We start from the raw sequence: 12817 nt of genomic DNA, 5'->3' as shown, positions 1-12817 counted from the left end.
ATTTCTGGAAGTGGTGTGCCGCACGATTTGGTCGCTCATGCCTTAAGAGCTGGAGAGGCGAACCCAGGCTGCTTATTTCATGATATGTAACAGTGACCTCTTTCCTCAGCGGCAATCCCAGACAATTTACTGCAAATCATTTTATCACACTTGTCCCTACAAGAAGTATCAGACAGCCTTAGAGGTCCTGCAGTGATTGTGCTTTCCACATTGGCTTTAAGAGTCACTTAGTTGCCCAAAGTGCCCACTTGGGGGAGCTATGATCCAATAGGTTTCCTCGAGCCGTTTTGCAGAATCCTTTCTCATTTGCCATCAATTTATTTTCATTCAAACGAAGGGTGACCATGTGAGGAACATCAGATCAGTTGACAGCCTGTAAATGTGATTTAAACATTTAAGCACCATTTACCCAGATTAAGTTTCAATTGAAGAACAAATGCTATTAGGTAGAAATCTTACAGTATGTGGTAAATGATGGAGCATACGATATTCCCATTTATTGTTCAGATCCTATGCTTGTATTTAAAAGGCACCACGCTACTTTGATTTTGTAGTAGCTTAACACCCGATGGCATTAACTTAAACTCATCTGCTTCTATTAATAATGAATTATGCACCTTCATACGCGGATACTTTACTCATTTTGGTTTATGTACTGTACCTACATGTTGTGCCACACTGATATACAAAATACAAACTGTGGATTCATTGCAATTCAACTCACTCCTGTCCATATAAACATTGTCTATCATACACACACACGCACACACACTCACACGTGTGCAAAATGAGCATCAGTTCCCTCCCTAATCTCGTATTAATGGACCCAATCACAGACTCTATGAATAATCAATGGCCAGTGGTCTGCAACCGCAGTGCCGAGACCTTGAGTGAAACTGAATTTTCCTAATAAGACACACACACCTTGAGGCCCTAATAAGCACTAATGCACTGTGAGTTGAGAATACGTCACATGGTTTGTTTGCTGCAGAATGTGAAAGATAAACATGCTGTTCCTGGCTGTGCAGTGTGTGTGTGTGTGTGTGTGTGTGTGTGTGTGTGTGTGTGTGTGTGTGTGTGTGTGTGTGTGTGTGTGTGTGTGTGTGTGTGTGTGTGTGTGTGTGTGTGTGTGTGTGTGTGTGTGTGTGTGTGTGTGTGTGTGTGTGTGTGTGTGTGTGTGTGTGTGTGTGTAAGAAGAAGAAGAAGAAGAAGAAGAAGAAGAAGAAGAAGAAGAACGGTGTAAAGGGGAGGACCTGCCTGCCCTTGTACACTCTCTCCTGACTCTCCAGAGCTGCTTCCCTCAGATGACTCTGTGTGGAAACAACCGCTTTGGCTAATAGCTGCTGCATTAGTCTCTTAACCAGCTGGTCATGGCCATTTAGTAATGTTCATTAGGTTGCAGACCGGAGTGGATAGGTGTGATAGTTCACTCCCCAATGTTGACTGTAGAAAGACAGAAAAAGGAGACAGAGTAGATGGCAAGAGAGCGAGACACACAGACAGAGCGATGGAGAGAAAAGAAGCAATTTCACTGGCCAACATGACAACCCAGTGTTAAAAGCTGCAGATGCAATTATCATCATATTGCCCCTGAATTAGGACCTTGTGCATAATTAGATCTCATTAAGGTCTATGAGTGTTATTTTAGGGCTCTGAAAGGTTGGATAAGCAGGACTTGATATTATGGGTTATTAATGCCGCAACATCTGGTGCCATCCTGGCAATATTAGGACGATCATAACAGTGAAATACAATGTAGAAACATATCATTTTTATGTGAATGTGTTGACGGGGAATATAAATAGATGCTGTATATAGGTAAGTGGGAATGTATAGCTTTATGTGTGGTGTGCGTATGCATTCGAATTTGTTTGTGCTGATGACCAGTCAGAGCAAATTACACACCGCAGAGGGAAACAGCCCTCTGTTGCCGGAAAAGCGATTGATTCTCCATTTCCATATTAATGAGCAGATTTGTTAAGAGCCTGCAGGAGAGGGGGAAAATAACAGGGTCTTCATAGGGCACGACATTTATAAATAAAGCTGATGCAGAGAAAAATGGAAATTAAACCTTTTAGTTTAATAAATTTGAAGCGTCCGCAGCATAGCGAGCGATTTGCATTTCCATTTGTGGCCAAATAATGAGAGTGCGGGTCCATGATGAGGCTGCTTGTGCTGCTTTCGGGTCTCAAACAGTCAGACAATCACTCCAGCGCACATCCCTCCACATCAATGTCATTAGCTCAGGCCTGTTAACTCTGCTACTTGGCTCTCCAAGATTATTTGGTGGACTAGAGATTCCTATTATCACTCTGAGTGAGGTCTAGGATTGTGCAGTAAAGTAGTAAAATTTCCATATGTTTTTATTTCCTGTATATCCGGACCAAGATGTGTCTACATCTTTTTTTCCTTGAATATTCAAAATCCCCTCTACATGCAGGTGTCACTTCTAAAATGATCTTCTGTTGTTCTAAAACAAACCTGTCAGAAAGAGTCTCTTTCTTTCGCGCTGCCTCTCTCAAGGACACGTGCACTTACACACAACTTGCACACATACACGCACACACAAAGCATCACTGATTGAATTTATTGTGGAATGGATGTTGACTAGACCACTCCAAGTAGGCTAGATTGTTGTTGTTCCCAGATTGACAGACAGACCCAGAGCGGCTGATTGAAAGTGCCTTTTAGCTTGCTCTCACTGTATATTTGATTTGGCAAAATGAAAGGGGGAGTCCAGTCTTTTCCCAGGATGCAAACACAAGTCCCTGTGTTTGTGTGAGAGTCTGTGTGCGTGTGTTTGTGTGTTTGTGTGGGCCATGCGTGCATTGACTAGTGGATGCTTTAGTAAATGCTGCATAAAACGCCCCCCTTTCAGGTATTAATTGAATAATGCAAGCACTCCTCTTGTCAGCCATCAAGTGGGCCACTTTCTCAGTGGCCCGTGCCTTTCCCCTTGCTTGTGAATTGACTAGATTTATCTGTGTTGTTCCAGCCAATGGATGCCATTTGTTCCAAATGTTTGACATAAACATGCAAAGAGCAGAGGCGTGCACTCATAAAATGAGCTTCCACACTGTTGGTTTACAGCCCAAAGGGACCGATGGGAGTGTGTGTGTGTGTGTTGGGGGGGTGCTCTCGCTGAGTCAACGGTGTGTTAAAGTTCTCTTTCAACCAACGGTGTGATGAAAGGGAACAATTGCTGCCATAAAGAAAGAAAGAGACGACAGGAGAAGGGAAGAAAAGGAAAAGGAGCATGGAGGGTGGCGTTGAGATTGCTCCGGGAGGAGGGAGAGGGCAGTTGGAGGGAGAGATGAGCAGCGTTCTGCTAAATGTGCATACTTATTTTCCATGCCTTTAATGGGGACACATCTCATTGGCTGCCTTATGTCTGCTTCCAAACTGTAAAAGATATTTAGCTTTACACCTGCAGGAAATTCCACATAATAAAGACAATATTGGCATATGGAGCCTTTAGTGAATCTGCTCTGTGCTTTATTATGCTGCCAAGACAACCGTGGTGTTAATGCAGCTTGTGAAGATTTAAACTGGTTACCCTCAAAGTTACATTTAAGTTGTCTGTGCATTGAAATGATGTGAAACTGAGATCAATCGGTATAGCCTTTCTTGTGCTGTCTGTGTTGTTTGTATGGATCTGACTCAGGTGCGTGTGAGTGTGTCTCATGTGCACATTGAGGTTCGATTTGCTGATTTAGCACCTCTCTAATTTTCCACGGGGTAATATTTGCCGTACCTGCTGCCATCTGTTTTTATTATCCGGGTGAATATGTTTGTCTAAGGATATCAATAATCATAAACAAAGCCATGACTCTTTCACCTTTCCCTCTGCACACTGCTCTCGATACCTCTGTCTGTCTCTCACACAAGGCTGTTCCCTGCTCATACTCCGATTGCAAGCAGTTCGGTCCACATATTTCCACATGTGTAATTAGTGTAAAGCAAATATTATCAGTGTTTCCATCAGACCATTTGCACGCATACAGTGTATATACTGTACCTGCACACGCATAAATTCACACTCAGTGTGCCGTGGCTCATGCCTTGACTGAGTGTGTGCTCCCCTATTACAGACAGTAATTACCGTCAGTCACCCTTTGTGTCCATAACAAGCCAGCATAATGCCCTAATCAGGCCTGGATTAATCCAACCCTCTCTCTAATCACTCTAAAAGTGATTTATATTGTTTTTCCTGTTCGGAACAAATGAAATCTGTAGCCTAAATTAATACTGGCTTTTCATCACTGGGAAGTTAAAAAGCCAGTTACCATCACATTCTTGTCATTAAAGTTGCGTCTGAGGAGACATGAACGTGCTTGTGTGCGCACTCTCACACACACACATACACACACGTATTTAAATTGGAAGCAAAAAAATATAATGTAATATTCCATTAACTACGCAAACTAATATCATTAGTCTTCTGCTGAGAAAGGCTTTCAGACCAAGTAGATGGTTTCATCAGTGGAATGACAAAAATGTTATTGCTACTATTTTATATTATATATAAAATATATATCCTTCTTTGACTTGATAATTACCACCAGAAATGGTCAATGGAATTGTCTCGACATTGTTGAATTATTTTTCAAGAACTTTTCAAGCTGTAAATGAAGTCTGCCAAGATTCTATAGGCCAGTCGCATGTACGTTTGCGTAGGAATATACCATTGAATTGGACATGAAATCATTTTTTATCCATCTACCAATTATTCTGATGAAAAATGCTCTATATCATTCTGTACAAGTCATTTGTCAAATTGCATCAGCCACAATCTCGCAATTTCTTGGTCCCAAGCTTTCATTTAAGATAGCATGCCTTCTATTTTGTTCCATGCCTCCTACTTTGTTTCATTTCCATTGTTAAACAAATCAATTCCAACCCTGACTCACTTCCCACTGTTTTTCATTATGAAGAACGAAGCCTCGACACGAATCGTAACAGAACCCTGAAATTTCCTGCTCACTATTCAGTTTGTGCCTGGAATACAAACCAAACTCACAAGACGCACATTTAACAAATGCAAATTGTGAGCCAATCTGGTCAAGCTATCTGGGCTCCCGGCTCCATATTCATTTCCTCCGCCCCACTTTTCACAAACTCCAAAAAACAATCCTGGGGTTAACCTGGAAGGGAGAGGAAATGGAGAGCTGACAGTGTCCACTGTCTTACTCTCTTTTCTCCTCCCTTACCTCTTTCTCTTCCACACGGTCGCTCACCTTTGTCCCCCTCTCCCCCTCTTCTCCCCTCAATCCTCTTCTCCCCTGTTCTCTTCATGCTGTGTAATTCTCATCTTACACACTCTGTTGCTCTGGACTATGAATAATGCATGGTGTGTGAGAAATCCTCAATCCCATGCTTGGCTCCCAGCGAAAATTACGGAGCTTGCATCTCTATTATGGAGATGAATAGGAGAGAGGGGAATATCGCATAGGATTTCATAGGTGCATAGGTTTGTTTTGTGCATTACAGGCCCGATCTGGGATTTCTTTAAGTACATATAAATTATATATATTAATAAACAAGAAGAAGCTTTCTAATGAAAAATACTGTCAAAACTTTTATAAACCACCATATCGTCACCATTGTGTCACAGTGCAAATAAATATATACAAGAAAAAACTATATTTACAGCTTCAGAATAGATTTAAAATTCATATGCACTCGCTGCCAGCCCTTGAAAAATAATTTATTTTCAGTTAATCAATTTTTTATGGAGAACTACTTTAGATTCAATCAAATAACGCTATAAAAAGTGGTGCCATGACATTTTTGCTATGGTGTGTTTAGATTCTGTGGGGTTTTCATTTTTACTTTTTACTGTAAATTGATTTTATGGAAATGATCAGATTGCGACTGCCGGGACAATGCATTTATAAATACAGGAGTCTGGCTGGGTTCATGCGTAAACGTCAATTTTTGTCTGTGCTTTTGTGTCTGACCATTTGCTATTTGTTGATAGCTGAAATACTACAAATACAATTAATAAAGCACAATCTGGTTGCTGCTGACAGAGGGGGGGAAAAAAGACACTATGAGAACAGTTCGGATAAAACTTAATGTTCAGTCCACAGTCTCATCACACTAGGAACAAAAGGATGTTTGAACCTTTCTGCAGACATTGTTGGAAGTGTAAATCTGAGGTGGCTGAGCTATTTTAGTGTGAACTTGAAATGTTTTCCAACCGTAACACAAATGTTCCTTGATGTTGTCAACATCTTATCGGAGACTGTCCTCCACCGAATGTGGTCGTTCAAAAGGCCACAGACCTCTTGCAGATGTTATGTACACGGCATCTAGAGCTCAGCGGTAGACAACCGTTGACCTGGTGAGTCCGTCAAGTTTGTGTATTTCAATGGATTTGCTTATATGCTGTAAAGTAATCGTGCTGATTCTCTGCAATGTCACCCTAATCCCAACCATAACCCTTACCTTTACAAGCTCATTAAATCGTTGGTTAAATCAAATAAAACCCCACAATGCTCTGAGTGAATTATTTGTGGTGTAACACCTGTCACCGGTAGAGGCGCCAATTAAGAAAACGGTTGATTTGGTTGTATTCCACACATACAACATATTTTGTCGCATGAGTTGGAGGACTTGTTGTCTTTTTGATTTTCTACTGTAGAGTTAAGGCCACATCAGGGGACACCAACAAGACAAATATTTGTAAAGACTTTGGTTTCTCCCTACAACCTTGCTCCTTCTGACGGAGCATTATGTGAGCATTATGTGCACGTTACTGTATCTGTGAGCCATGCCACGACGTAGACCCAAGTGTTTTATGGGGTGTGTACATGCGATAAAAGCACTGAAGAGTTAAAGTGCTTTTATACCATGTTCAAAGCCATGTGTCAGCACTAGACCACTAAATCCACACAATTCCCTTGAACGGTTTCCCTTCCTCTGATAGTCTATCATTCCTCTGTTTCAGGTGGCTGGCCACTGTGGCTGACAGGGCTGAGTCCTTGAGGAGATCATGTGTCTGTGGAAAGTACAGGACAAGCACTGATGTTTGAGCTTTCAAACCAGTGTCCCTGCTGTTGCCCCCCGTCACTCTGTTTCTGCTGCATTTCATCCCCAATGTCTCTATGACAGAGGTGGATTATGGCTTGGCACATACAGCCATACGTGACTTTGCAATGTTGCAGTGCTTTGAAGCATTGTTAAAGGGGGATAATAAATACCACCAATAATGTAATTCATTCTGTGATCTGGAATATGTTCCAGTCTTTATGTTCTGGTTCACTCAGTATTGCACATCGTTTGTAATATAAAGCATGGATAGAGATTATTATAGATAAAAAACCTCCCCATTATTCCGTGGTGCTGAAATCTTACAGAAATATGCCTCCCATTTTGGCAGACATGGGTTACTATCTCTGTCTTTTACATGCCCGCTTTGGATGAAGCCCAGATGAATCACGCTAACGACCTGGGCCCTGTGCTGCGGCACTGCTCTGAAATTAATATCTAAGGAATGGAGATATAGGGCAAATAGATGATAGGAACCTAGTATTCACTCTTGGGTACTACGTGCTCAGGCACAGACACTCACACGCATACATGCACTCGCATATACTGCACACAGAGCCTGACAGGCAGGCTATTATCCCGGAGCCTGGGCTGCTGTAATTGGCTATCGTTTTTTACAAATGTGGCTCAGTCTGACTCGCATATCAGCTCCCGTCTCATCAACCGTGTAGGGGTCACCATGTCCGCGCTTGTGTGTGTGTGTGTGTGTGTGTGTGTGTGTGTGTGTGTGTGTGTGTGTGTGTGTGTGTGTGTGTGTGTGTGTGTGTGTGTGTGTGTGTGTGTGTGTGTGTGTGTGTGTGTGTGTGTGTGTGTGTGTGTGTGTGTGTGTGTGTGTGTGTGTGTGTGTGTGTGTGTGTGTGCGCGCGCGCGCGCATCTGTGAATGTATATATGTAGGGGTCACTGTTGTACCCATCCCTCTCGTGTCTCCGTTTCACTTGCTCATTGATGTCCATGCTAAACGGGCCAATGGATGCAGAGTGTGTCAGTGGCTGGCTCCTCTTAAGCAATGCCAGAGTATTTAGCCATTAGTCTGCTAATAGCATCATGATCATTCCAACACCGGCTTTAGCTGATGATGAAATATTAGCTTAGCTCAGGCCGTCATTAGTTAGTCTGGGTTTGCCTTGGAGGTCAGGTCCATCTTATTTCTCACACATAGAGATCAAACCCAGTTAATAATTTTCTAAATTTGTCAGTTTGTAGAAAAGCTTAAGACTTCTGCAGCGATACTTCTGCTTTCAATATTAAAGATCGACTTTACTTTTGTTTTTAGCAAACTTTTTTTTTTTCTCTTATCTTCTCTTTATCTGTTAGATAATCCTACCATACTTGTCATTTGTGTCTCGGTATGATAGTTATCAATGAGTGATGGACAGACAGACTGTCTTATTTTGTGCAGTTGTGTTTATGGACAATTAATATAATTTACAGGGTGGGAGGAGAATTTGACACTTCAAAATAACAAATGTAATTAAAATTTTCTGACATTTGTGTTCAGTTTAAAAACCTGACATACACTGAAAAAAAGACCCATCTCTTAGCTGTAAAAAGATCCGAATTATTTTTTTTGTGATGATTTTTAAAGTTAAATTAAATTTCTTTAAAAAAAATCATCTTACTGTAAATGTATGGATGGGTTTATATTATTATTATTATTATTATTGTTATTATTATTCAGTCTTGATTGAAGAAATATGCAGTTCTTTTAACTTTTGTGTTCACTCCTTACACCCCGTCAACTGAGTGCCAATAAGGTCACCTACACTAGGATCACCAGCATAATCAAATGTCTTAAGCTAAAATCAACATTAAAGATCTGCATTGGACACACAGAATTAACAATTCACAATGCCTGCTTACCATCTTGGATCCCTGTTGAGCTGATTTGCATATAGGGGCGTAGAATACACAGAATACAGTAAGAGAAATATCTTTGTTATCACAAAGGTGATGCTGGTAATATGTTCACTCCATGTATGTGGCACACATATAGAATATTCAGAATGTAAAGATTAGTGTATCTTATTCACTGGTTGAAGAGGTTATACGGTTAAATGACTCCAGCGGTGGCTTGATTGCAAAATGTAAAAATGTTGTGACTTTTGATTGTCATTACCTTTCGCAGAGAGACAATGAAAAGCACTTGCTTTTGAACGGACCAGCTCTCGTTGATGTCAGTGCACCACAGGTTTGGAGTTTTACTTTAAGAAGAGTCCCTAAAGTCATGGCGTAATTACTTTCCCACTAGGCGGGGCTCTGGAGCTGAAATTACATCACCAATAATTGAGGTGATTCAAACTTATATTTGAGAAAGCAACTGCTTGCCTATCATGCTCTTGCACCTTGTTAATCCTTAACCAATGAATTAACCCTCATTACCAGTGTTGGAATATAGATGAGCGCCATCTCTCCCCCTCTTGCTCCGAGTTTTCTCCCCTCTATCCTATTCTTACCCTCCATCTAGCTGTCTATGATGGGGGACGTCTGGGGTCAGTGATTCTGTTCTGTGTCACACCTGATAGTTCCTCCAGCATTCAGATTATTCTGACCTTAGATCAGCCCTATCAGCCAACCACTAAAGCACTTTAAACCCCAACCCATCCAACAGCCAGCTGCTCACCTCCGTTGAAAGATTGCCTCATATCTCTCAGCTTGTTTGTCTATCTGTCTCTGTCTCATACGAACAGAAGGAACAGTGGGACTAAAAAGGAAACCATGAACAAATGCTCTTCAGGCAACGCCTCAATTTCAAATGACAAAGTAGAGACAGTGAGCTGAGCACTGGTGTGAGATGAGCTTTATCCTCAGGTGTCATTTAAACCTGGCCTCCTCTAGTCTGTAAATAACATGCCGCGGCTCCACTTTGCACGCAAGAGTCAAGTGATCTCAGCCGAGATTGGTGTGTGTGTGTGTGTGTGTGTGTGTGTGTGTGTGTGTGTGTGTGTGTGTGTGTGTGTGTGTGTGTGTGTGTGTGTGTGTGTGTGTGTGTGTGTGTGTGTGTGTGTGTGTGTGTGTGTGTGTGTGTGTGTGTGTGTTTTTACCCAATAAGACACAGTACATCCACCGTCCAGGTATTTGTTACATGAATCAATCCAGCGCTAAGAATTTGCTCCTGCCGTGAATGCGTGAGTTTGATTTCTCAGTCTCAAAATCCAATATGTTTTAGAACAAACGCTATTGGGGCACAGTTTTATTGCCACCGTGTAACAGAGGTTTTTTTTTCAAATGGTTCCGTCTGACACTTGCTACATTTAAATTATTTAGATTACTGACAAGATAAAGCATGTGGAGAACATTTCTTTCACAATTTTACAAAAGAGATTCAAACGAAATAAAACTTTGAATTTATTGATGATATTTTCCATCCAGAATTGTAGTCTTTTTGTCTGTGCATCCTATGAGGGGTGACTCGCCTGTTTCTGAGCATCCAGATGAACGTCCGGTCTTATTGTGTGTGACCTCCGTCTCTCTGGCTGTTTGCTGTCTCGGATAACATTTTGACATTCCAGTCTCCTCTCTGAGACACTGCGATACCTCGGGCTGAGGGTGGATGGGGGGCCCAATGATAAGGCTTCACTCACAATTAGCAGGCAGGAGCAGGGAGGCGAGAGGGGGAAATTGAACTGTCAGAGGGAGAAGAGAAGAGAGGAGGAGTGGAGGAGAGAGGAGGGTGGGATGGAGCGGGGCTGACCCCATCCTGCAAAATGGAGCCCGTCATAATTTGTTCATTTGGTGCCCATCAGGCTCTACCTTCCTTCTCTAACACTGCTCCGCTGACCTCCCTCCCTCTGTTTCACCCTCTTCCATTCTTCCTCGCTCCTCCATCTCTCATCTTCAATTTCACCTTCCTGCTTACCTTCAATCACGGCAGCATTGCCTTCTTATTTTTACACTATTATTTTACACGTGATATGATTGTGCTCTCCCTTTTTGCCACACTCGCGCCAAAGCTATTAACAGCATTATTCTCATTAAATGCATCGATTGGTTATTTAAGAAAAAAAGAAAATTATCTACAGGCTTCAAGAGCTGGGAGTCGGGAGGGAAGGAGCTAACAAGACCAAGGCCCGTGCCTGCCCTGCTCCTCTGGAGGATGTGATGGATGTTAATGTTAATGTTAAATAAGCAGAGAGGCTTTTAGCAGCTCTGTATTTAAATGTCAAATGCTGATGGGCCCTAATGAGATAATGCTGCTGAGAGCAATTAGCCTGCTCGACATAGAGGAGACTATTCAGATCAACACACGTAAACACACGTACAGTAAATATACCTGCACTTGTATACGTAGAGTATATTACAGAGTGGAGAAAACAACTGCCAATGTAGGGGAAAATATAGCTTTTAATGTTTATATAACTTGGACCGTTTTTTAAAACAAGGACAACCTGTTATAGAACGTTGTTACCAAAATACACATTGTATTAATTTAGTCCTGAAAACTTTACCTTAAAATTTTATAATGATAAAAAACTCAAATGTTATGATCAATATTTAAGCTGGTGATGCCTCACCACACTCTCCCTTCGGTCATCACAAACCTCTTCAGGTTTCTCTTTAATCACCACTACATTCATAATACAGTTTGGTCTCTGTGACTACTTTTGTACTGGTTGTCCTGAAGGCAAAAATTCCTTGTACAACTTAAAAGAATATCTGTTTCCTACTGCCCTTTTTCTATCTGGCGCTTGAAGGAATCCCCATCACCACATTGCCAAAAGACATGACAGGAGGCAGCTGCAGTGTATGATTTGATTTTGAGAAATGATTTAAGTTTCTTTGTTGGAAACAGCATCTATTGTGCATATATGGTCATCTACAGTATGTGTGAGTCCTAACAAAAGTTATTAAAGTGCACTTCAGCTGGCAGCTCTCATATGCAGTTTTTTGTCACATGGCAGTTGACTACCAGTCTTCTCTGTGCCCAGTGTCCTTTTTTTTAATATACTAATGTTTTGGGACGAATATGCTTTGTGCTCTAATTTCCTTTAATCTTTGTCACTTTTGTTATCAGATGACCTTGATCAAATATGAGAACTGAACTTGTTGTCAATCACGGATTTCTTGTCACTGAATTGGTGGTGTTGTAAAGCTTAAAAATATTTTAGAAAACATTTCCTATATATCTTCTGTTCGTGGTATCTCTAAAATGGAAATCAGACTTTGACATAGAGTTTTTTCTCAAAAGTAGCTCGTATTTATTTTACAAGTGTAGTTTAACCAGTTCTTAGTTTTGGCTACAGGATGATCTGAGCTGTCACTATTTATTAGAACATGTAGATTTTCTTCTCTCTAAATATATCTCTGTCTTTCTACTTGTTACAATAAGTGTGACTTGTTATGTCAGCAGAAGTGTGTGTGTGTGTGTGTGTGTGTGTGTGTGTGTGTGTGTGTGTGTGTGTGTGTGTGTGTGTGTGTGTGTGTGTGTGTGTGTGTGTGTGTGTGTGTGTGTGTGTGTGTGTGTGTGTGTGTGTGTGTGTGTGTGTGTGTGTGTGTGTGTGTGTGTGTGTGTGTGTGTGTGTGTGTGTGAGACACCGAGAGGATACAGGTGTTGTTAGCAAGCTCTGAAGGTGACTGCTGGTCTCATCCATCAAACGGGCTTTCCTCAGGCTGATCCCTAATGGATCCCCTCAATCAGCGCCGCTCACTGTCAGTCGCAGTGCAACAAAATGAGAAATCAGGCAACTGGTTTGCGCAGCCAAGGTTGGGAGTCATATAAAGGGGACAAAGTGATAAAGACCAGCTCGTGTCCAGCCTGTTGATTAG

General features: G+C 41.5%; 1 protein-coding gene across 2 annotated transcripts in view; it reads left to right on the top strand.

The window, feature by feature from the left end:
- The window catches only part of LOC118314335 (homeobox protein orthopedia B), a 55140-nt gene that overhangs the window by 737 nt on the left and 41586 nt on the right, over nt 1-12817 (top strand). The gene's annotated exons all lie outside the window — the stretch shown is intronic.

Source organism: Scophthalmus maximus, chromosome 19 (genome assembly GCF_022379125.1).
Source record: "Scophthalmus maximus strain ysfricsl-2021 chromosome 19, ASM2237912v1, whole genome shotgun sequence".
Lineage (NCBI taxonomy): Eukaryota > Metazoa > Chordata > Actinopteri > Pleuronectiformes > Scophthalmidae > Scophthalmus > Scophthalmus maximus.
The sequence above is the reverse complement of the archived record's forward strand: the minus strand, read 5'-3'. Positions and strand labels throughout refer to the sequence as shown.